The 25,183-nt window shown below is 37.4% G+C and overlaps 1 long non-coding RNA gene across 1 annotated transcript in view; it reads left to right on the top strand.

Annotated features, from left to right (window-relative positions):
• Window positions 1-25,183, top strand: part of LOC112541806 (uncharacterized) — a 38,179-nt gene that overhangs the window by 6,675 nt on the left and 6,321 nt on the right. The window contains exons 2-3 of the long non-coding RNA XR_003085747.2: window positions 9,309-9,420; window positions 13,608-13,697. This is a non-coding gene — a long non-coding RNA (uncharacterized LOC112541806). The remainder of the gene's footprint in view (window positions 1-9,308; window positions 9,421-13,607; window positions 13,698-25,183) is intronic.

Genomic DNA, 25,183 nt, shown 5'->3' with positions numbered 1-25,183 from the left:
AAAGAAGAACAAGTTAGAAAGTAGTGAGTTCTTCCTATTATTTATTTTACAAAGTCTTGTTTTGCTTCTTCTACTATCTAACAAACTCAAATGTTATTTATAGTTAAATTATCCAAGGCATATCCAGAGATAGAAATGCATATATATTAGAACTCCATACATAATGTTCTTATAAAATATATGTAACAATACTACCAATTGAAAACCTATCAATAAAAGCAATATAATGTAGCTCATATAGTATGACATAAATTAGTTCCCTACTTTTAAAGAGAAAAACATTATTTCTAATAATGTAGTTAGAGTCAGCTTTAAATTATTGCTAAATATGAAGTTTGGATATGTCTAACTACAGTGTTTTAAGCTGATAGAAGCCATCTATGTATCGGCTTGGTCTCTAATTCCACTTTCAAACTGCATCATCAATATGAGCAGAAGAGAAGCCATATTATCCAATACTCAGATTCTGAAGCCTGTAAATCTCAACTTAGTATTGCAAGGAGGGGTGCGAATAATAGATGCAAGGGCTCTACGCAAGGGGAAAGGAATATCAAAGACCCAGAGCTCTAACTAAAGTTTTAGAAACCTGTAATTTTAGTATCATTGTAATTATATATTTTAGGATTGAATTTATTTTATTTATTCTCAGATTTAAAATGTCTCTTCTTTTCTGAAATGTGATATTCCAGTTGCCCCGCATCTGGTATACATGTGCATGTGTACAAGAAACAGGTACACAGCAGCTATAAACACAAGATAATTACATAGAATAATGGAAAATTGTGATTTCACGCAACCCATTTGGCAGAAGAGAAAATTATTTTGCTACGTGCAAAACCATTGCAAATTTTAATTCACACATTCTCTAATGAATGCTTAGAACTAACATTTCTAAAAGAATAGAGATTTATTTTGAAAAATACAAAATAAAATCTCTTGCAGTTTCAAACTAATTTGTAAAAATGCACACCTCTTTGATTTTTGCAAAACAATCTGCTTTGAAATTAACACCTACTTTTGTTTAAGTACAAGGTTTTACTGATCAGAATACAGAAATTAATTGTATCTGTTTTAAAATTAAATTTAAAAACTTTTGGATTTAATTCAAGAGAATGTATTTTATTTCAATCATGGAGCTCAGGAATAACCAAGGTACCCATACTAGAATGATAGATCTATTATATTATCACAGTACTTCTTCAAATTTTCCTATCTCTAGTATATCTAAGTACTCAGCTCCATATTTCATATGACAGCAGCCAAGTCCATCCATGTTTAAAATGTGGGTAGAACTGAAAAGGTGAAACAAGTAAGCGAGCAGAGGAATGAATTCTCACAAACTGTAGTTATTTCTCCCTCCCCCTGTCCCATCCAGAGACATTCCCACAATCAGGACTCACTAAGAAACCAAATTACCAAAATAAGAGATCATCCAATCCTGATCGACCCACATTTGGCTGCTTTTACCATTTCTGCATATTCCTTTGTAATGGTTCTCATATTCTTCTTTATTCCACTTAATATACTCCCATGCTTCCCTTCCCTTCCCTTCCCTTCCCTTCCCTTCCCTTCTTTTCTTAATATTTTATTGAAGAACATAGTCACTTAAATACTGTTTTCCCTTGCACTTAATTTGCTCCAGGTTCACATTAAGAAGACATACTATTATTAACTGGAAGAATGCAGTAAATGAAAATAGTCTCAATCAAAATACTTTTTCTTGTACTGTACATTTATTGCCATCCTACCAATACGATCATGGTAGTTTGCAGTGAAGTCTTCTACATAATATTTAGTCTGAGTATGGTAAGCCCTATATCAGAAGGAGTCTGGTAGTACTTTTTCCGACTAACAAATTTATTAGCAGGCAAAAGCTTTTGTGAGCTGCAGCTCCCTTCATTAGATGCATAGAAGGGTTTGACTGATACAGTTTAGGATTTTAATCGTTTAACACATTGCAATTATTAATTAATACAGTAATTGTAGTCTGCTTCACAAGTAGCCTACATCTGCATAACCCCTCTATCCCCTCTCCCCATGCATTCACAGTTTAAATCCTATGGCAGTCTAGCCACTCTGTGCATCTGCTAAAGTTAGCTGCAGCTCATGAAAGCTTCTGTCTTTTAATAAAAATTGTTAGTCAGAGAAGGTGCCACCGTAGACAACATGGCTCCCCTCCCCCTAATATGGGGCTTAGTATCAAATGATTTGCATAAATGTGCACACTTATTTGTCTGTGTTAGAAGAATATTATTCATGGTACTATGTTGTTTTTGGTATTCAGCAGCTGAATTAGGAAGACTATGAATCAGTTTCTAACTAATCCATAGATATCCCTGTTATTTCACTACATATAAACTTGCTGTTGTAAGTATTTTATACACTGTCAGTTCTAAACCCAGATAATACACACTACTGAATATAATTAGACTTACCTCTGAATAAACAGAATTGGATTGATTTTATTCAATCAAGCAGTTAACCCAGAAAGCAAAACTGGAAATGTTATATGCAAAGACAAAGCAAAATATTTTGCATATTTAGATTTGACTCTTCCTGAAGACATACAGGTAGTCCCCAGGTTAAGAACGCCCGGTGTAAGGACAACCATAGTTAACAACCGAACCTATTGAAGCAAAATTCAAGTTAAATACACAATGGTTCAAGTTAATTACACAATACTACTTATACAGTATTATACAATAATACTGTTCCAGCTTTCATACAAATTCAACTTAAGGACAGACCTTGGGAACAGAACTCATTCTTAAACTGGGGACTACTTGCATAAGATTCCTTGCAAATCTTGAAAAGTCAAATATTCTAAATTAGAAACACAATAGCCAAAATATACGTTGGTATAAATAGGAAGAACCAATGGAAATTATTAGCATTTTGCCAAATCTGTTCATTTCTTCATGGTAACCCAAATGAACATAATCTGTTTAACAAAAATTCAGTTAATAGTTATATGCCACAGGAGATGCAACTGGACTGACAATATTTCTTTGCTGAAGTCACAAAAGTACAAAGACAGTGATACTAATGAATATATGTTATATTTAACCCTTGTCTACTATCATATACTCAGCAAGGCATATAAAAAGTTTTTCCAGGTCCAATAAATCAGATACTAAAGATTACAGTAACCTAATCAAAGAAAGGGCAGTAGGAATTCAATCAGCTCAGGATGGGCAAGCGTTTACAGAATAGGGATATTTTATGAACACAGAGTTATCAAGCATTCGTGCACAGATTTTACATTTGCCCAGGTTATCATGTGACAGCTGAAACTTCCCAACAAGAACTTGGTCAACTGATGAAAGAAACATTCTTTAATAGTCTCTTCATTCAGCACAGCATTCATTAAAGTAATACTGTCTTTTATATGTATCACAAAAGGCATTTACTCTCTTTCCTCCTACCTAAAGCTGATGATAACATAATCCATGGCCTACGTTCTGATAGTTTGGAAAAGTCTGGAGAGCGCAACTGATCATACTCTGAGTGTTTACATATGCTCCTGGATCCCAAAATACAGTCTTATGTCATGAATGGTCAGTTTCCTATTTCCTTCTTAATTCAGAAACACCAAATGTTCAGCAACGTGGCTAAAAATAAAACCAAGAAAAAAGAAACTGAATAAAATATAACAGACTACTATTCACAATGACTGTTTAACAATTTTCCACATTGCCTAAAATATGCATAATTTCTATACTGAAACCAGTTACACTGGTTTTGCTCTTTATATTTTATATCAGCTGAACCATGGTTAGATTAACATTTCACTAACCATCTGTAAAAGCCATTCATGGTTTAACATGTGTGAATCCAGCCAATTGCATCTCATTTAACAAATCATGTTCAGAACAAACCACATTTAGCACAAATACAGCCTATGTCTATCTGCTTGGTGATATCCAAAATAAACTTTCAAATGTATAGACTTTTATTCATAATACAGTTTTACAAGCTGATTGCAAGAAAGAAAAGAAGCATTTGATTCTAAAATAAATACAAGCATCCCTTTTTGTACTGAGGAAGGATTGGGAAGACAGAGTTCCAAATTCCTACCTATTTTACTTATAGGTAATCATAGACCAATCATTTCCTATTTTATCTCCTCCAGTATGACTTTCTGAGGTCTTTTGGACATTTCTGGTGTGACAACTACCTAGTGGGAAAAAAAGATGAGCAAGTATAGGTGAGGCATTACCCAGGTGCTAATATTTTAAATTGTAACCAAAGATTTTCTTAATTAATAATTCTGCTGTTTAACTCAGCCACTTTGGGGCCAGTCATCGTCCTTAGGGAACTGGTCCCTGCTCCATAAGTTAAGACTGTATAAATTCTGAAGCTTCTTAAATAACCAAACCTGGTCGTAGAGACTAAATAGCTGCATCGCACAAAAATATGATCTCTTTTTCTATATTATTCAACAGGAATTTGGGAGGCCACATTTTTGCATCGATAATGAATTAACAATCATTGGTATATTACTATAGTCTTATATACATAATGCAATATGCACACGTTCATAATTTTTGCTCATTTCATGATTTCATTTGAATGTTACATGATCTTGTCAGCATACTTTTGTTTTTATATTTTATTTCATATAATTTGGTTGATAATTTTTCAAATTTTCTTTATAAATTAATACTATGCATCCTATTTATAGCATCATTATGTAAATTTAATTTTTACATAATAATTAAATTTAATATTTAAATTTCAGAAAGCCTAGTATATTACAGGGGGAAAAAACAAAAAGGCAGGACAACTGAAAACAGCCATAAGCTACTGCAACATTACTTACAATAGCTGTATTAAATGTTACTGTTAAAAGAATTTATGCTAAATATAAAGCAAATTTTAATACACATGCAAGATTCCTACTATGGATTTTACATATCAGCCTTTCTATCTTTTTAAACAAAGAAATGGAGACCAAATGACATCCTTTATTTTTTATTTTTGTTTTGATGATCAGAGGAGAAACATGGTATGCATGGCATGCTTTATCTTTGCCATAAGTTTCTTTTGATAATTAGAACAGAATTTTCATTAAGGTGCAGGCAGATCTGTGTGCCAGCATAAAATGGGCAATATATAATAAAATGTATATTGTAGTTCCAATAGACCCCTCACCACATGGGCAAAGCCTTAGGCCAGTGTTGTCCAAACTTGGCCACTTTAAGATGAGTGGACTTCAACTCCCAGAATTCCCCAGCCAGCTATGCTGGCTGGGGAATTCTGGGAGTTGAAGTCCACTCATCTTAAAGTGGCCAAGTTTGGACAACACTGCCTTAGGCCAAAGGAGTATATTTGTACCTCCCTTCTAGGACTGAGGTAGGAAAGACATCCAATTAACCCAGGGAGAATACCATCCTATACTTAGGGATTGTAATTTGACAGGTATATGTTGCAGGTCTAAGGAGGGTGAAAGAGCTAGTCGTGAATATATCCTTGGGAAAAAAATGCCAGGTCTAATTGGATATCAGCATCCTTAATCCACTACCTAAAAACTGCTATTGCACACTCATACCCAACTGTACAGAGTTGGGTTAATTAAAATCCAAGGAGTTCCAATTTTTTGCCTACTGCTTTGGGCCATGATGAAACAAAATTCTCAGTAAGAATCCAAGATATCAGGCCTACAGGGGCAAAGTATATTGTGCCCAGGACTGTAAAAATGTATAACCAAGCATTGTTCTCAGTCTTACTGATACCAGCCTCATGGATTTAATTGATTATACCATTTCATTAGATTCTTGAAATGTTACTCTAGAGTAGAAATAATAATGTTCTAACCCCTAAGTGAAATCAACTCTCAATTTTTTTAAAAAAAAGTATATTCATGATATAAAGCCAATTAGAACTATTATGGTGGGCTTTTTTTCTTTAGTAAGTGTTCAATACCATTTTTTTTCACTGACTGCAACTCTTGGAAATTGCAGCAGATATTTCTGCTCTTTCATTCTTGATACTTCATGAAACCTATTTTAGAAAAGGAGGTATTAGACAACATGCATTAGACAAATGTATACTGACAGATTCCTACTGAATACCATCAGTTGCTATTCTGAAAGACAAGGATATATTCCAATTGCAGGAAAATCTAGTTGTTTAAAATTCTAAGTGCAAAATTCTGCTATGAATCTAAGCTTCTTTGAAGTTCAGACCTGTCTGGTCCAGAGTCTTGGCTCCATTTACAGCTGAAGATCCCCTGGCATAATCTACCAAGGATCAGATTCAAGTGTGAAACATACATGAAATGTTTCTGTAACAAGTAGCTGCTAACCTGCAGTCCAGGAAACAGCCATGGTTGTGAGGGTATTGGAGATGGTCCCTGGAATATATAATTTTATATATATGAATGCACACAAACTTTCATGTTTTCAAATCCCATAAGATGTTGAGGTTATCTTGTGATTTTGGCAATGTTGCCAAAATATTGCAACACTTCCTACTGTGATCTCACAATGTTTGGGCCATTAAAAATAATTTTGATTTGATTTGAATGATGAAAGGAGTTGATCATCTTTTTCAGGGGCCCAAGATCCTCCATTACATATGCCTATCTTATGTGGTGAGCCTCAATATAATATAGTGGTCTATATAAAGGAAAAATTTGGGAGGCATTGCTCTAAACATCACTGGCATTCAGCACAGACACTCTTGAAATGTTCCTTATTTTCATCCCGAGTACTAAGTGCTAATGCTTAAAAAAATTGCAGTAGACTATTAATATGCCAACAGGTGCCTGGGACTGCTATAGGTTAACAGAGCATGAATCTGGTAATCCTCACACCCAATTTCAACAGGAAAGAATATTGTGTCATACTTCCCAATGCTCACAAGTAAATATTTTCTGGAAAGCACAATAAACTTTAGGTTGCCAACAGTCCCAAAAATAAATAAATAACAAATAAACCAAATAACAGAGACAGAATGAAGAATCTGCAATATCGAAGCTTCAAAATTTGTTCTGGGGCTTAAGGATAACTAAAGATAGATTAACATTTCATGTTCCTTTGAAATACCTATATGGCAGGTAGATTTGTGTGCCCTTTTACACTAAAAATTGGGAGCTTTTTTACTGGCACATGATTCACCAGCATGTCCTGTCATTTTAAATGCCCAATTTTATGAGAATGTTACTATATTTTAAATCAGTTTCAAAGAGGTCAAAAATGAAAGGTGAGATTTGGGGCCACCACAACTGGACTGCAGAAACCTGGATGACTACTAGATGATGAAGCGAGTTTACAGTACCACCTTTTTTGCTGCCATTTAGTGATTGTCTGGATTTTGAGCACAGATATGGTATCCCTAGTGAAACTGATCCCACACTTAGGTTTACAGACAAATAAACATTAGCATTTCTGGTGATTACCATTCTTTTTTTAGCAGGAACTAAGCTTGGAAAATTTTGATTCCTTTTGAACTGTAAGAAATGAATTCTAGTAACACATACTGTATGATCAAGGCAGATGAACTGATTAGAAAATTAGAATAATAAATTACCGTATGTCTTTTGGATGTGCTTTCTGAAATGTAAATAATCCCACTTACAAAACCTAACTGTTACATCTATGGAAGCTAGCACGTGATGAGATCAGCTATCATGTTATATCCTAAAAATTCTTCAAGATCTTTACTAATGCATATAACATAGCCTGGTGAATATTTTTACATAGGGCAGGGCTCCCAAAATAACTTCAGAGAAATTAATTAAGGCCCTTCCTTAGAAGGGATGAAAAGTGGAAATGCATACCAACAAACACAGCTCTATAATAGAAACATCAGTCAAAATTATTTGTAGATTGCTAGGTTTGCACGTTTTACTTCACAGTGCTTTCCCAAAAGTTTTACATAACAATTTTTAAAAGTTGATTTAAGAAATGAATTAGATATGTTAAAAACTAAATGAGTATTGATAAGCTCTAATATGCATGGCAAAATACCTGTTTTTCTATTACTCTTTATAATTATTTCTGTGGCAGAGCCCATAATAAAACAGTACAAATCAGACCAAACATTCCTTATGGATTATTGCATTTCTTGAATGGGAAAATTGTTATCCTAAAAACAAATTAAGGAAGCCAACAAGTCTCAAGTAGTAATAATAGCAATATCAGCAATAATTGACTCAATGTTTGCTATGAAAACATCCAAAAGGGGCTGAAAGTACCTTTGATTGAGTAAAGTATTTTACAATACTTTGAATGTGTGTGTAAAGTAGAAAAATCCTAATTGTAATGTTAGTTTTTTATTGCCTTATATAAAAGAGAATCAAGAGTGCAATCCTGTGATTTGAGGAGAGTACCCCAAGAGCTAAAGATTAGCCTACAGCTTCCTTTTCCATTGAGAAAGGGGAAAACCTTGAATCAAAATTGGGGTCTTTTTGCTGCTACTGCTCCTCAACTGGCAACGTTTTGAGGATTAGAAGGAAGGGGGGAAAAAAGCACCTGAAAAGAACAAAACTTCTCTGGGGGAAAACCATAGGCAGAGAACATAAAGGAAAAAGAAAGCTTGACAAGTGAAATGATATCCAAAAGAAAAAATCCTAATATTTCTTAATTGTATTAAATATTTGATTTGAGTCTCTTTATGATGATCAAGAAGAACTCAACAGTATACTTTTAATGAGGAAAGGGGAGAGGAAATACTAATTATCTGAAGCAATATTGTTTGCTCATTTCTACATTAAGAATCTCATCCTGATAAAATGCCATGTCCAATTTTAATTGTACAGTATATGCAAAGGTTTCCAGATTAACCAATAATTTCATTCTGACAGAAGAATAAAATCAAATATTGGGGCTTCAAAAGCTATTGCTAGAGCTTCTGCAAATAATTAATGCTGATTGTTGTACAAAATAGGTGAAAGTAAAAAAAAAAACCAGTTTTATTTTACTATAGTAGTTCCTCTTTAGTCTAGCCCAGTGTTTCTCCACCTTAGCAACTTTAAGATTAATGGACTTCAACTCCCAGAATTCCCCAGCCAGCCATGCTTAGGTCTTTATGATAGCTATAAATCTCACTGCCATGCAGGAATGAGAGAACTCAGGGAGGGAAGGAGGTGTTAAACCCCTTTCTCCGTCATATTCTGGTTGCTGGAACAGACCATCTGCTCTCTTGCTCTGGGTGCTTGATTTGTAAGTCACCTTGAAGTTAAACCAGAAAAAATAACAGTAACCATGAAATCTACCATTGGTTCAGCTTCTGTGCTGTTTGTATGTATTCCAGATAATGCTGCTCAGTCTTGACTTCTATGAGACTTTTTTTTCTCCCTCTAGTAGATGTTTCCAGGTCTCAAATCCATCTTGATTACAAGGAGTGCCTTATCCCAGAGGATATAGAGTTGTTTTGAGGGCTTAATTTCCTGGAATAATAGGCACAAGGCACAAGGTATGTATATTCTCTGCAATTTACAACTGAATGACCCCCACTACAACACTGAAGCATCTCTTTCAATGACAAATGTATAGGAGTGTCAGAATGTTACAGGGCAGGCTGAGTAGAGAAAACCTTATTTAGCTTTTCAAAGGCTTTCTGAGCTGGTGCATCCCAAATTAACGGAGTTTGTTTGCAGATTAGGTTGGGACTGTGGACTAAGCAAAACCTAGAATGAAGGAGCAGTAATAGTTTGCAAAGCCCATTAACCTCTGGATATCCTTGACTCCTTGGGGATGTTGCCAGGACTAGATAGCTTCCACTCTGGCAGAGTCCATCTGAATCATGTGACTCCCATAAAGGTCAAAATTAGAGAAAATACATGCCTTCTGCAAATGCTCCAAACGTTTAGTGATTAGGGCAGAGCATATTTATTCCAGATAGTGATATGGTTGAGAGCCTGGTAATCATTACAGAATCACAATTTACATCCATCCATCCATCCATCCATCCATCCATCCATCCATCCATCCATCTATCTATCTATCTATCTATCTATCTATCTATCTATCTATCTATCTATCTAATTCATATGATTGCCCATCTCACAAAAGTGACTCTGGGTAGCATACAACAATTAAATGAAACAGTAAATATATAGAAAACATCATTATTAAAAATATAAAACAGTCATTATTAAACTACAAACCACCAGGCATAGGAGAGAGTAAATATTAATCAAAATGATGGAGCCATCTTAGAACGTCATTGGCCCCCTGGGACCCCCAGGCCTGATGACATAGCCAGATCTTGAGGGGCTTATGGAACAGTACCAGGGATGGACTTAACCTCACTTTGGGGACAAGAATGTTTCATAAAGTGGGTGCCACAGCAGACAAGGCCCACCTCCTGGAACCCGCCAAGTGTAAGTCCCTAGCAGATGGGATCTGAAGCATACCTTCTCTGCCAGATCTAATGCCAGATCCAATTCCCTTAATTTCTTTTTTAAAAGTTGCATAAGGGCAGCAGTAGGTGATGCAGAGAGGCAAATGAAGCCTCTCATAAGATTCTTGCTGATAAAAGTCCCACTGAGTAGCAAATTCTAGCTTTGAAAGTGGAGAGATCCACCTTACTGGAATTTTGGCTCCAGAGATCAGATCAATGGAGCAGTTGTAGGGCCAATGAGATAGATCAGCCTCCTGTTCACATGAAGTCAGCATACCTGTCAGAAAGCTCTCTCTGATTGTATCAGCTGCCACAACTGCAACAGGTGTAGCTGATTTTATTTATTTATTTACATGGATTTTAAAAAAAAAAACTTCCAACAACTCTGAGTGCTGTACATGATAAAAAGGTCCACCGCATGGACCTAACCACAAGTCACTTCCCAATCAATGTTAACCACCCAGGAGGGAGCTGAAATTAATAAACAGGTCACTGAGATAACAGTCTGAAGGACTTTGTCCACTTCATCAAGAGTCACAGGTTTAAACTAATCCCAGTAAACCCACAAGATCATATCCCAGGGACCTCAACAGGACTTCTCCAGTTGTCCATATAACAGTTCCTTTGTTTTGCCTGCTGTTCAGGTGACAGATGAGGTCTGGCCCTTCCAGTTTATATGAGTTCTGGAGGCCTGGATGATGTACCTTAAGCTTCAGGCAGTTGGAGCTTAGGTCCTTGCATCTGGAAGGAGACTGAATGAAGTCTCTGGGTCCAGACCCACATCAGTTTACAAACACAGATGAATGATGTCTTGCAAAGTGGCAGGGTGTTCCACTTTGGATAACTCATCTAGAATGCCCACTGCAAGTGCCTCCTGGCACTGGTCCATCAGAGCAGCCTCATTCCAGTCTAGGTTTTGGGCCAAGAGTCAAGTCAGTCATATTTGCCTATTAATTGGCCTCTCTGCTGTAACTCCCTAGTGCAACAGTTTGTCATGGAAGATCTCGTAGGATCTTCAGACATAAAGTACCTAACAAACTTACTGTAGTTAGATAACTATGGGTTGAATAGCCTAATTAGCAGCTGAGCCCAAAAGCAGACTGATAAAGAAGCCAACTTTCAATTGGTCTGTGTGGAAGTCTTTGAGATAAAGGCTCGTGTAAGATTACAGTGAGCCAAAAAAGCAGAAACTGACCAAGAGTACTATCAGAGTTCTTCAGTACCAAGACAGGCATTTAAGATGTGGTGTTGCAGCCTGTACATATAGTCCTTACTTACTGACTGCTAGTTCAGCAACCATTCAAAATTACAATGGTGCTGAAAAAGATTAAAGACAGGTCTTGAAACTTGCGGCAGTCACAACATCCTGTGGTCACGTGATTGCCATTTGTAACCTTCACAGCTGGCTTCTGACAAGCAAAGTCAGTGGGGAAGCTGGCAGGAAGTTGCAAGTCACAGTCATATGATGTTGTGCTTAGTGACTGCAAATGATTTGCTTCACAACCACAGCTGGAACTGATGTCATAAGTCAGATGCAGTTATGTAATATTTCACTTTACAACCACATCACTTAGTGATGGAGTTGCCAGTCCCAACTGAGGTTGGTAAGTGAGGATTACCTGCACTATCAGTTGTGTCAGTTTTGCTTTTAGTTGTTCAATTTCAACTGGTAATTGTTCCATACAGGAGGCTACAGTTAAGGGAGGGGCTTCTTTTATAGGGCTTGGCAAGCAATCTGCCCTATGCTAGCACTTAAAGTGCAGGAGGTCAGAACTGGGTTAATGTCTTTATGACAGGTATCAATCTCAGGCATGTGAGAGCTCAGGAAAACCAAACAATTTTAGTACAGAAGCTAAGGTTCTATGCAGACAAATCCAGGAATCAAAGCTGAGTCTAGTATTGTATAAGTCCAAAGATCACTCAGAATCTTAAGCAGCACATATTCAAGGAAGTCACGTCCAAGGTTGGAAAGTTGTTTGTCAACAATAGTCTTGACTCCCAAGCTCTTCTTTCATAGTATGGATAGGCTTGCCTATTTTCCTCAGTCCTTTTGTGAAGCCTCATTGGCTTATCTCTGTTCTACTTGTTCTTGTTGTATGTGCAAGGGCTGAAGATCTTTTCCTGCTCAGGGTCTAGGTCAGGTGACTCAACCTGCTGCTGCCCTTCTGCAACAAGTGGGTAAATAGCTGACTCCTCTAGACTTGCAGGCTCATCTTCCAACAGCCCCTGCTCTTTCTGAGCCTCATCTGCAAATGTCTAAGAGTCTGCTAGTTCCTGATTAGCAAGGTCAGAATCTGCCAAGCCCTGCTCCTCCAATTAAGAAACTGACTGGTCAGACAGACCCATAACAACTGTTGGGTGGCATTCCACTGATGGAACAAGGTTGGAGAAATATTGATTTTTCACCACTCTTATTGCCACAGTATAGACCCAAATACCACCACAAGCACCCCAAATATCTTTTGAAGTTTCATCTCCTGGAGCTCCTCAGTAAACCAGCCCTCCCCCAGGTTCTGTATTTAGCAACAATACAATCCTATTTATGACACTAATGGCTTCCTTATTCTAGAGATTAACTAGAGTTGTGGAAAAATTGCTCACCATATAACTGGGAAACTCCCAAAGGGTGGGACAGATTCATAAGGTATCTGGGGCAGACCATATTTATCAGTTCATCAGTCCTGCATAGATAACTTGTGGCACCCAGGCTCAGGCTGACCAGGAAGTAATCTGACCATAACAAAGGGGTAGTAATTAAGTCCTCCAGTTTCAGATCATGCACCATCTACTCCAGGGTAAAAACTAGATCCAGCATGTGTCCATGGGTTGAGACCAATATCAGTTGAGACATATCCTGGACCCCATGTTAAGGATATGGAAATTGAAATCGACCAGCACTAGTACTCTTGAGATGAGCTCAAGAAACTTAGATGGTATTGGAAAATAGTAATTAGAAAGCTGAACTAACTATTTTAGAAGAAGTTAGTGTTTTACCATAATAGAGAAACAAGAGGGTCATGCTGACAGATAAGAAAGGAATAGGAAGAAACTGTTACGCTTCTGGCAAGAGAGATAAGGCATACCAATTAGAAAGTGAGAAATCAGGCTATACCTTATTTGGAAAGTTAAACTTGAGAATGTTATAATTAGGCATGCTCAAATTAGCTGTTTATACCTGACTATAAAAAAGTGTTGCAGCCCTTGCACAGACCTGACTGCATTCAATGCTTTTGCCTTGTGTGCTAATTTTTTTTCAGACTCTGAAATATAGTGTCTGGTGTTTGACCTGAGCAAGGAACAACCCATAGGGAAGAGATTCTTCTAACAATGGTAATGCTGTTGGGCAGGTAAGTGATACACCAACAGAATCCTTAACTTCCTCCTGAAGCCCAACTTCAGGTACAGATAACTTGAATCAATTACCTCTAGAGCAGGTCCTCTAGAAACAGTCAGGTTGTTCAGGAGGATCATCGCTACTTTGCCTTCCCACCCTTGGCTCATAGTTGCTACACCATGTGAAAACCTGGAATCCAGTTCTCAGACAGAACTCAGAAAACATCCCCACTCTTTGCTCAGCCAAGCTTTGGTGATGCACATGAGGTCTGCTTGCTACTTAACAGCTTGAGGCCAAGGCGTTCAGTGATAGAGTGCTCAAGGCTCCATGAAGAGGCTATTGAGCAATAAGAGGGGGCTGGAACCACATTGGCTGTCCCCCTTCACCAATAATAGTTAGACCAGCACCTACCACCATACCTCCTTCAGCAGGTCATTGTCAAAATCTGACTGCCACCCTCTTGCTCCACCTTAAATAACCTGTTCCGACCCTCATTTGCCAAATCTTGAACTGTACTGCCCTCCTCCACCCACACATCAGTATCCACAAGCCTGCCTCTACCTAGACATCCACATCCCATCAATGAAGTTGATATCAGCCATGCAACTAATGCTGCCCTCCCAGACAAGCTCTAATCCACCCTCAGTCTTTGTCTGACAAAGGCCAACCTGCACTTTCACTCCAGGATAAGGTTAGGCTCTTCTACTCTCTGCCTCTCATCTAAAGAGTGGGGATCTTTCCAGCTATTTATCCCAGTAAGCTTGCTGGATGTGTTTCCGGAGGGAACCAAGGGACTGCTGGTGGTGGTCACATCACACATGCAAGGTTCTCCCTCCAAAGTCTTTAAAAGCCTCCACATTTAGGAGCTGCTGTATAACAAATTCCCAACAGTGATGGCAGCCGCAGCTCCCCCACAGCCTCATTAATGTGTCTGAACTGCCTCTCCACTAATGGCAACAACAGCCTTTTTTTTCTTTTTCCTTTCACACCATCTCTTTATTTCTCAACATGGCAGAGATGCCAGAGGTTGCAACATTCTACTGACCCCCTCATCCACTTGTCCAGTTTATACTCTTTCCAACATATCAGAAGTCTCAACTGGAGGACCATTTAGAAATTTGGATTGCCCATACTAATGTATATTTTAAATTTCTCATTTGTTTTCTGATTGCTGGATAAACTGACTGAAACGTGAAGTATTTGGTTATATTTCTTGAATGCATTTAGATTTGTGCAGACTCTTTGACGATGCCTTTCACAAGCTGTTAAGACCTGGCTCTTTCTCCAGACATTAGGGGCCAGTTGAATGGGAGAAGCCTTGTAGTTGTTTTGTTGTGTTCTCGGTTGCCATTTTATAGTTTGTATTTATATATTGTATTGTTTATTGTTATATTTTTTTCTTTTTTTTAATTTATTGTTTGTTTTTATGCTGTACACTGCTCAAATCTTATGAATGAATGAATGAATGAATGAATGAATGAATGAATGAATGAATGAATGAATGAATGAATGAATGCTATTCTAACAGAATTGTCTTCTGGACATGTACCTGTTTCCCACACAACCTCAGGTTTTGAGATCATGTAGCAGCCATACAAACCTTTTGAGTGGCTGTGGCTACTTCATGCCACAGATCTGGAGCAGTGCTGTTCTCAGAAGCACCTCATCAGAACATTTACATAGGCTTAGTGCAGGACTAGTTTAAATTGGTATTTGAAATGTATGTTGGGGAAGCAGATTGTTCTTTCTCTCTATTTTTTTCTTCTAACAATAGTAAAAAAAAACAAATGCCTCTTCACATACCTCTTTTAAATTAAATTTATTAATAAAAAAAGTTTGGAGAAAAATAAAGTAGATTTTTGTGAGGAAATACTCTCCACTCTGGTAATTAAACTAGTTCTGAGCTGAATATTTTCCTTACAATAATGGATATTTTTGCCTTTAGCTTATGCCATTGGATCTGGACATTCTAATAAAATAGCTGTCTACAAGCAGGAAGTCTGTTCTTCTTTGGTGTTGTGGACAGAGTGATGTACTTGAAGTAAGAAGACAAACATAAATCTGTTCAACCATGAAGCTGTTTGGGAACTGTGGAAATAGTCACATGTTCTCAGCTTTATCTTCATTACCAATTGTTGTGATGCTAATGTCTTTTATAATTTATATCCTTCTAAACATAAAAAAATGTCTTGTGGAGGCTTTTCATACAAAAAAAGTATAAAACTATTTTTCACAAATAAATAAAGTGACCAATGAGACATTGTCCAGAACTTCATAGAAGAAAGGAAGGTAGAGCTATGCAACATTCTGAATTTGCAGGACAAAATGAGGCTCCCGGTGTGCACAGCAGCTGTCAGGAGCAGTTTAAACTAAATAGGTCTCACCACTCTGCAATCCCAGGTATAGGCTCAGCTGCTTCAAGCTGTTCCTGAAGATGTTCTGTGCATGTTCTGAATCATATTTTGCCTTTCAAATGTGGATTGCTGCACAGCCCTATGAAAACAATCTAAATAATCAGTATACATTCTGATCATTCATTTATAAAATCTTCAGGACAAGAAACCAGACCCCTCTGCACCATATTGCATATTTCACATTCCTCCACTATTCTTTCTTAGTCCCCCTTTGCACTGGCCAGACTCTCCTTTATGCTGATAATTGTTTGGCAGACTTCCATATTTGTGGGCTGTTCAGTCATCACAGCACATGTAATGCTTGCAACTGCTTTTATTTATTCCTGGTGTATGATGAATTAGGCCATCTGTCTTTTATGTCCACCACCACCCCCTCTCCTCTCCTAGCAAGTTGTCGGCGCCACCAGGCTGTCAGTCAAGGTCAAGAGCTCACCCCAAGGTCTCCGTCCTTTCCTCTCTGTTGAGAATATAGCAGAGCTCTGACGTTACCTCTTGAAATTTCCAGAGAAGTGGCAAAGATATGAAAGGCTGATCTCAGCTTGCGTTGATCATGATGAAGGCAAATAGGATAACCAGCTTCATATTCATAAATATTTGAAGAGACATAAGTTTCAGCATAGTAAGATCAGGGAGATAAGGAGCTTAGAAGTTAAAGTTTTGTTTGGCAGTTACACAGGAATGCAATTTTAATATAGTAGTTTTATACCAATTCATTGTCTATGGTGAACAGCTAAAAGCATCTTGCTAATCTTCTGAATCATTTCAGAAACTTAAAAATTACTTGGGAAAACCTTGGTTAAAATTGAGATATATGGGCATGACCTTTTGGTGACAGCTTGTAGATGTGACAACAATATGTGGTTGTTTTTTAAAATCATACCTTTGAAAACGGCTATTCTTGTCCGTGGTGCAGCAAGCTGAGCTAGTTCAAAGTTTTATGTACATGAAAGATGTAGATGGCATGGCATGAAAAGAACAAAGCAGATCTAGCACTGGCTTAGTTTTAAAGTTTATTAGCTTAGCACAGGATTTGGCAACACTATGATAATGGCACTAGGGTACTTATAGCAACATTAACATTGGTTAACCTTGTCTTAGTACAAGGGTGAGCAACTGTCTTTGGTCTCAGTGCCGTGTATAACTACCCGCCATTAGCTGAGGACTACAGGGGGTGTAACCATTTACACTGTAACACTGTGGGAGTTTTGAGGGATGAATTTTTGTGGACTTTTTCAGGGACTGAGGGGTTTCAAAGGGTAAAAGGGTGACTTGAGCCTCTGCGAGGTTTAAGACATCATTCTGCCCCTTCAATTTCTTCTCCCCATCTCCACAGAGATTTTGAAGTTTGCCATGTGATTGTCTTCAATCTTGCCAATAACGGACAGGGAGCACCATGTAGCAAAAAGTGCTTCCTTTAAGTCAACTAACAGAAGGCTTTAAAAAAAATTATTCAGGTCTCTGAGCTATTGTAGCTTCTAAGCTAAAAAAAATTCCCACCACATAGAAAGGAGGAAAAACAAATTGATGGACATATATCCTCTCTTGAGTTTTCAGTATACTTTGCATGCATTTGACTGTTTTGCAAAAAGAAAAAGAAAAGTATGTGTGAGCAGTTCATATAAAGGAAAATCTACTTCGCTGTCAAAACTATCATTCTGCAGGTAACTTCACATTCGGTTTTGTGTTGTTGGCATGACAAAGTAATCTTGTAGCCACCGTTGTAGTTGCAGTATTAAGCCTCTATGTGTGAGTGTATGGGAGAGTAAGTAATGTCTCAGAGCTGAAGAAATGAAGCAAGAATTCAGTGTGTATAGATTATATAAACAAGGAAAAAAAGCAAGGCGGTTTTCTCAGAAATTTTGAACTCATGTTATGCTTAATGAAAAGGAAGAAATTTTAAAACTCTGAAGAATTCTGGGCAAACAGGGATTAAACATAATCTCCAAAGTCTGTAAGATTTAGGGATACACAGATAAATACCCTGGAATACCCCCATTCAGATGCTGGCGGCCTAGCAGTGGTTGGCTACTGGATGGAGAGGGCAGAGATAAATTATAGGGAATGATTTTGACTTGCACCCTTAGAAGGAGTAATACTATGAAATCAACAATATTAAAAAGAGAATTATGGGGATAAGTGGAGAAGGTTCTTACTGTTAAAAAAATAAATGAACTTTATAGGAATATATAAGAAAATTAAAATACTATTCATTAAAACCACTTAGCAGTCCCAAATAACTTGCTTCTCTTTGGCTTGCCAAATTTTCATGGTTTGGCAACATTTACGCTGCATTAGTGTAATGCGCTGCAGGTGGAACTGCATTGAAAGAAAGTTCAGAAACTTTGCTGATACAGAATATACCTCAGATACAGTTGACAGCTGTATAGCTCACTCATGTGGTAACATTAATATTACAACATAATTCAAGTCTATTCACTCTATCATATATGTATTCTAATCAACAAATGTGCAGTCAACTTTCTCACATTTCATACACCTCTCAGTGACCTGTTAAAAAGCAAAAATCAAATCTGCACACACACACACACACACACACACATCCCCACATCCCTTCCTTGGCATAAAACTATACTACATGCTCCACATTTTGCTCATGGTCACCTCTTCTACCCTTTTGATCAGAATTCTGCCCAACACTGACCTGGCCCATTTAGTAAACAAATCGCCCTGTAACCTTGTATTCCTTCTTCCTACCATTCCATTTATGTAGAGAAATAACAATATCATTCCAATCATAAGGCAAAGATGCAGTCTTCACCCACATCACACAAATTATGCAAGCACCCTATAAACAAACTGCATATGTATTTTAACTTTTTGCAATTACACCATCTACATCTACAGCCTTACAATTATTCAGCATTCTCACAGTGTTTATGACTTCCTTTTCATCAATGTTTATTTGAATGTTAATGTTATAGCATTTGTTTCAATTCTACTCTTTAATATTTTACTATCATTCTCTTCTGGCATTCCTCACTTCAGGTTCATTCCTAATTCATCATCTCTTTTAATTTTAATTCTGTTCATTCTGCTGGAAACTCTATCCAGTGTCTCTTTCCATCAACTTCCAAAACAATTTTTAATTTTGATCAAAATCACTCTATATTTTCTTTGTCTCTTTTAATGTTAGTTGTTCCTTCAGTCTGATTTTATATTCCATCTCTCTATATACATTGTACAATGTCTTTCTTTCATTATTTTTATGCACCAGTCATCTCTTACATGCTTTTCTCCCCTCGTCTATAGCCTCTTCCTCATTTCACCAAGCATCATTTTTCATACATTCCATTAGAATAACATCACCATGACAAACTCTAGATCCTAACCCTAATCCATCACTGAGGAAGCCCTGTCTCATATGCCAGTGTCACTGATCCTAATGGTGGGCATTTGAGAAAGATGGCTGGTGTGGGTCTTCCGGGCTGTGTGGCCATGTTCTTTGAAGTTTAAAAACTTCAAGAACATGGCCACACAGCCCAGAAGACCCACACCAGCCATCGTATGCCGGCCGTGAAAGCCTTCGACAATACATTTGAGAAAGACTTTCAAGGTGGATCTTAGCACAGACAGAATTGTAAGAATGAAAGTGGTCTTTCTGATAATTTTTAAAGTTTTTAATGGTTAAAGTTAGTTCCAGATGAATCAACATTTTAAATTAATTATCTCTCCCTTTTCTCTTAGGTTCAAGGAAAGAAACATTTCTATACCCTTAGATTAGCTTATGTTCTTTTTAAAGAAACTTTACTGCATTATATTTATCTATTTTATGCAATAAATAAGGGTGATCTTGTGGGTCAGGATAGGAGCCAATATAGATACATAAACAGAGAGCCAGAACTTAAACAAAAGAGGGATTTTATTCTGGCCATTATAATACTGGTACTAATGAAGAAGTGTGATCTAATAATATATACAAGTGAAAGTGTTATTTACAAAACCAGTATGTATTCCTATATATGTACAGAATAATACAAGAAATAAAATCTTAGCCTCCTCCTGCTTATGTCTCTTTCCTTCACTTTCCACTTGTGCTTTATTTCGGCTTCTTCTGCCCCTCCTTATCTGAATTACTGATACGGGGATGTCTGTGAGTTTTCTCCCAACTATCTTGCTGTCGAAGCCTTTAACTCACAAGGTTCCGCTGTCCAGCAACCGAATCTTCGTACACCCAACACAGTCCATCCTCCTGGTCTTTCCACAATCTCACAGGCGGCTCCAGGCAGTTCCTCCGAGTCTTCCTCTGCATCCCAGGGCTGGAATCTCCAAACCTGGCAGGCTGGGTCATTTCTCCACTCCAGTCTACATTAACCAGGTGATATCCTCTCCAGCATCATATCCTGTAGCATCTGCAATACAACAAGCCCCCCCCCCTTTTTTCTGCTTTCCTTTTCTCTTTTTATATTCTGTAACTAAGGTATGTATGTGCCATTTTATGGTGTATTCTAGCATTTCCCTCCTTTCTGCCTATATGCTTTTGGTCTTCTGCTGAGTTGTCTGCCTTCCCTAAAAAATTCCATCAGCCAACCGCTTCCCTCCAACCGCCAAGTTCACCCTGCCACAGATCTATTTGACAAAAAGTACTGCATTTTAAAGGGATTTTTATCCAATTAGCTTCAGATTGTACAAAAATATTAATCTTTAAAAAAAATATTCTATGGGATGCTTGCAAGGGACACAAATGCCAATTGTATACAAATTATGGTTATATTTTCTTTTGTACACAAGCAGAGTGCTGTTCATCACTTCTTAACAATAAACTAACCTATGAGGGAGTGTAAGAAAATTGGATTATTTCCTTTCCACCATATTAAATGATACAGCTTTTGCTTGTTTTGTTTTTTGCAAGGTACTAATAATTTCTGGGTAAAGAAGGAGCCTGTTTTTAATTAATTAATTAGTTAAAATAGACAAAAACAGGAATTATTCAACCCTAATAATTTAGAGTATCTACTTTCTGCTTACTTACAGCATCCATGTTTTTAGATCTCCTGAAAAATATTATTTGACAGGAAGAGATGCCAAATGGCTGGTTTTAACAATTAGTTTGCTTCTATGTGAAAAAAGTCTTCTGGGCAGACTTAGGGGGAAAAAACTTCTAAAATTCTTGCTATTTATTGCTTTCAGTACAAATTTCTGTGCAACTGCAGATATGCCTTTAAATTTACATGATGACATAAATGACAATAGGGAATAAATGTCAGCCTTTGAGATAGGTCGAGTCAAGAAATCGACACCACAGGGATTGCAGGAATGCTACTTTATCAGTGTTGGTAAAATAACAGAATCTTGAAAGCCTACCCAAGTTTCTCTATGTCCATCTTATACTAAACAAAATCAAGTCAGAGTTATTTTGAGTTTCTGTCTCACACTTGTTTCAGTCTCTGGACCATGTAATGATTTCTTCAAGTCCCTCCTTAAAGGCTCATTCCTTCTTTCCCCCTTGAATGGCCCTTTCATACCTTCTCCACGGTCACTTCTAAATTCCTGTACACCAACAGGGCATTGCTATATCATTGGTACCTTTGCCAGTTATGACCATCCTTAGAAAAGATGGACCTTAATTTACTTACCTCTGCATTGCTTGAGTGGGGTGGGGTATTTCAATACTCACTACATTGTCTGCCTTCAAAAACTTTGAAAGTTTGAAATACAGCTGCTAGAGTGTCATAATTTTAATGTATTAGAGTGGTTGCTAATAGCTCAATTATTTATTTATTTATTTATACCCAACATTTCCATTAGAAGTTTGTACTCAAGGCAATAACAAATAATAATAAATAAATATAAAAACAAAAAAATGCAAGTGAATTGCTAGAAAATTAAAAACATAATTAAAATATTATTTAAGCCTCAAAAAACAGATTTCACCTGACCAGTTAAAGCCTAGCCAGTAACTAGTTCTGTTTAGCTACCAGAGGCATCCCAAATAAAATATTTTTGCCTGCTTATGGACATACAACCGGTGGTATGCTGGTGAATGTTTAAGAACAGGTTCTACTGACTCTATCGCCGTCTCTACACTACTAGCAATGGAACAGCTGATCAGCGTGGTGGCTTAGCTCTGCTCTCAACCGGCTCACAAAACTCCAGAAAATTTAATAATCAGCACCCGCGGACCAGTACAAGCCAGCTCCAGCACACTACTGTATATAACCGAGTGACCTAGTCAGATATCTACTGGAATGGAGGTTCAAAGTGTAGAAGGCCCTCTCTTATATTCTTGCAGCTTGATAGTGAGACTAGGAACCAAGAATCCTTGGTTTTTGGAGCCTGACAGGGTTTAAGGGAAATGCTGTTTCCGATCATCAGCTCTCAAACTGTATTGAGTCCTATAGATCATAACTAGCACTTTGAATTCTGTGCAGAAATAAACAATTGATAGCTGCTGGAGCAAGAGCCAAAATTTCCTATATTCTAGCACAATCAACCATCTGACCACAGCAACCTGAACCTGCTGTAGTTTGCAAACAGTTTTCATAGTAAATCCACATGCAGTGTTACATTAATCCACATTATCACTATGTTACTGAACGCATTTCTCTGTGTTCAGATCTCCAGGAAGGATAACATGTAGTGCATTGGCTTTAGTTACATTAACGTTCCTGGGCATATCAAACCTGGCTATCCCTGTTCAGGGTTAATTAGAATACACCCAAAGGCTACACAGATTGATTCCTGTTCTCCATTCTGCCTTTCTAGGATTAGGAGGACATCTACCTTGCATCACTTAATTCTCCATTTGTTAGCCTTATTCATTTAATTGCTGAAAACAGATGCCCATTTAGAACGCGAGCAGCTTCTTTGAATGTATTAGGAAAATAAAAGTTCAATTAGCCATCATCAGCATGCTGACTACCCTGAGACCCAATTTTCAGACAATCTCTTCTCCTGGTTTTATGTATGTGTGAAATAAATAGAAAAACACAGGTATCGTTGTGAAATACCACAGGCAGTCAAAGCCATGGGACTGAACATGAGTCCCCCCCCCCCGAGCACCAAGTTTCTGCTGTAGTTCTTCCATGAAGAAGCTACCATAAAAGAGTGCCTCCATGTTTTTTCCAAGCAAGTTTATGCTGAAGAGTACAATCTGAAAATTTTTTATTAAGTAGTAACTCTGACTGAATGCAGTGGAGTTTTGCTCTGAATAAACAGAAATAGGATTATGCTGTTAATTACATTCAATACATTCCTGAGGAATTCAAGGTTTACAGTGACCTAATGAGTTTTCTGACATCATTTTTTGGAACCACATTCTAGTAGCAAACTGGTATTCTTCAAAATATCAAAATCAATTGGTGGTTGAGCAATAAAAATACAATTATTAGCTTTAGGCTACACTGATAGGCTTGTAGGTAATCCTGTAGTCGGCTGCTGCATCACAGTGAAATATAAAATAAATTCTAAATGCGTATTTATTTGGAAAGAAGGCCAGAGCAAGTTCAGTGGGATTTCTGACAGTACATGTACCTGGGTTTTCATTTACATGCAAAAATTCAGTTTTGTTTCTGGGCAGTCTGCTTGTATTACAAAGTGCATGAATGGGATGAAAAAGCATGCCTGCAATGATGATGTCAGTAGTTTGCAATTTTAGCATTCTACTCTGGCTTTTCAAAAACATTTTTTTGCATAACAAAAAGTAAATGACAAATGTTACAAACGGTAACTTATAGCAGTGGTCCAAACTGGCTGGCTTTTTTTTTTTTGTTTGTTAACAGCTTTCTTCAACTGGTACTTTCCAGATATGTTAGAATATATCATTCCAAAAGTTCTCAGTCTAGATGGCCTCAGCTGGCTGGGCTGATGGGAACGGTGGACCACATCAGTGCCAGGCTTAGCCAGGTTGAGTTAGCTTTACACCATGGCTCAGCAATGCTCCAAACATTCTTTAATCTGTTGCATGAAAGAAAAACAAGTTGTTCACAAATAAGAGATGACAACACTTGATTTAAGACTATTATAGTTCCTGCCATTACCTTCTTCTGGATTTGATTTTAAAATTCCTCCTTCTTGGTGGATTTGGTCCTGGAGAAAATCTATGCAGGCGCTAGGAATCGACAATGACTTGATGGCACATAATCAATCAATCAGTGGCGGACTAGCTTTGCCCATCCTCACTCGTTTTGGGGATTATCCTTAGTTTTTAGCTTTATGTGTCCACTTTCAACCTTATCAAGCAAGGATGATCATATTGGAAGCTCATTATTCCCCCCCTTCTCCCGGACCTGGTCATTCTCAGGTTCACTGGAGCTGCTGAGCCCTTCCAAGTGGTAAGCTCTTGAGAAAAGTTCAACAAGCTTCCTGACAGCATATTTGGTAAGACTGGTACTATGACTTTCAGTATTCAAAGATTTTCCAATAAATTGTTAGAAGACCCCAAAATCAAGAGGATGTGGAAAAATATCCAGAGAAATTTCTGTGATGGTGCTTTTTGTGTGTCTGTGTGCACTGAAGAAAATTTATAAGTTGATCTGAATATTTGATGCACTGAAAAGCTGGTGGGGAGTAGTGATTATAGTGTTGGACATCAATGATTCCAAATGTTGACAATTCCTGAGCTAAAATGATTGCATGCCTGTAAAGCAAGGAATGGTTGAGCATCTCAGTGTCTCCAATATCATAGCTCACTTTTCAGTGTATTCCATCATATTTTACCAAGCTAAGCCATTATTTTTCTTTCTTGCTGCTAGAATATTGTCATATACTATGAGAGAAATTAGAAAATGAATGTGATTAAATGGAGTTAAAGCAACTGCAGCAATCTTTTGAAACAATCAAAAAAAATTATCATCATTGCAGGACATGTAATTTGAAGCAGCTGAGTCAAGCCTCCAGGAGCATTTAAAATTAATGCTCACCCACTATGCTTATAAGTAGGTGAGCTAAAAGCAACAGCTTGCTTCAAACTACATCACACTTTGTCCCTGAACCTTAAAAAGAATGGAAACTGGATCATACTTTGAAGTCACATATTGTTTTTTACAAATATAAACAGCTGGTAACTTAAAGAAAAATCAGTAACATGTGAGTTTGAACAAATGGTCAGAATGTGTTGAACTAGAAG

Source organism: Python bivittatus, unplaced genomic scaffold (assembly GCF_059951505.1).
Source record: "Python bivittatus isolate LINGU-HERP-01145 unplaced genomic scaffold, Pbiv_v1 ctg000980_np1212, whole genome shotgun sequence".
Taxonomy (NCBI): Eukaryota; Metazoa; Chordata; class Lepidosauria; order Squamata; family Pythonidae; genus Python; species Python bivittatus.
Note: the sequence above shows the minus strand (reverse complement) of the source record. Positions and strands in the feature narration are given on the sequence as shown.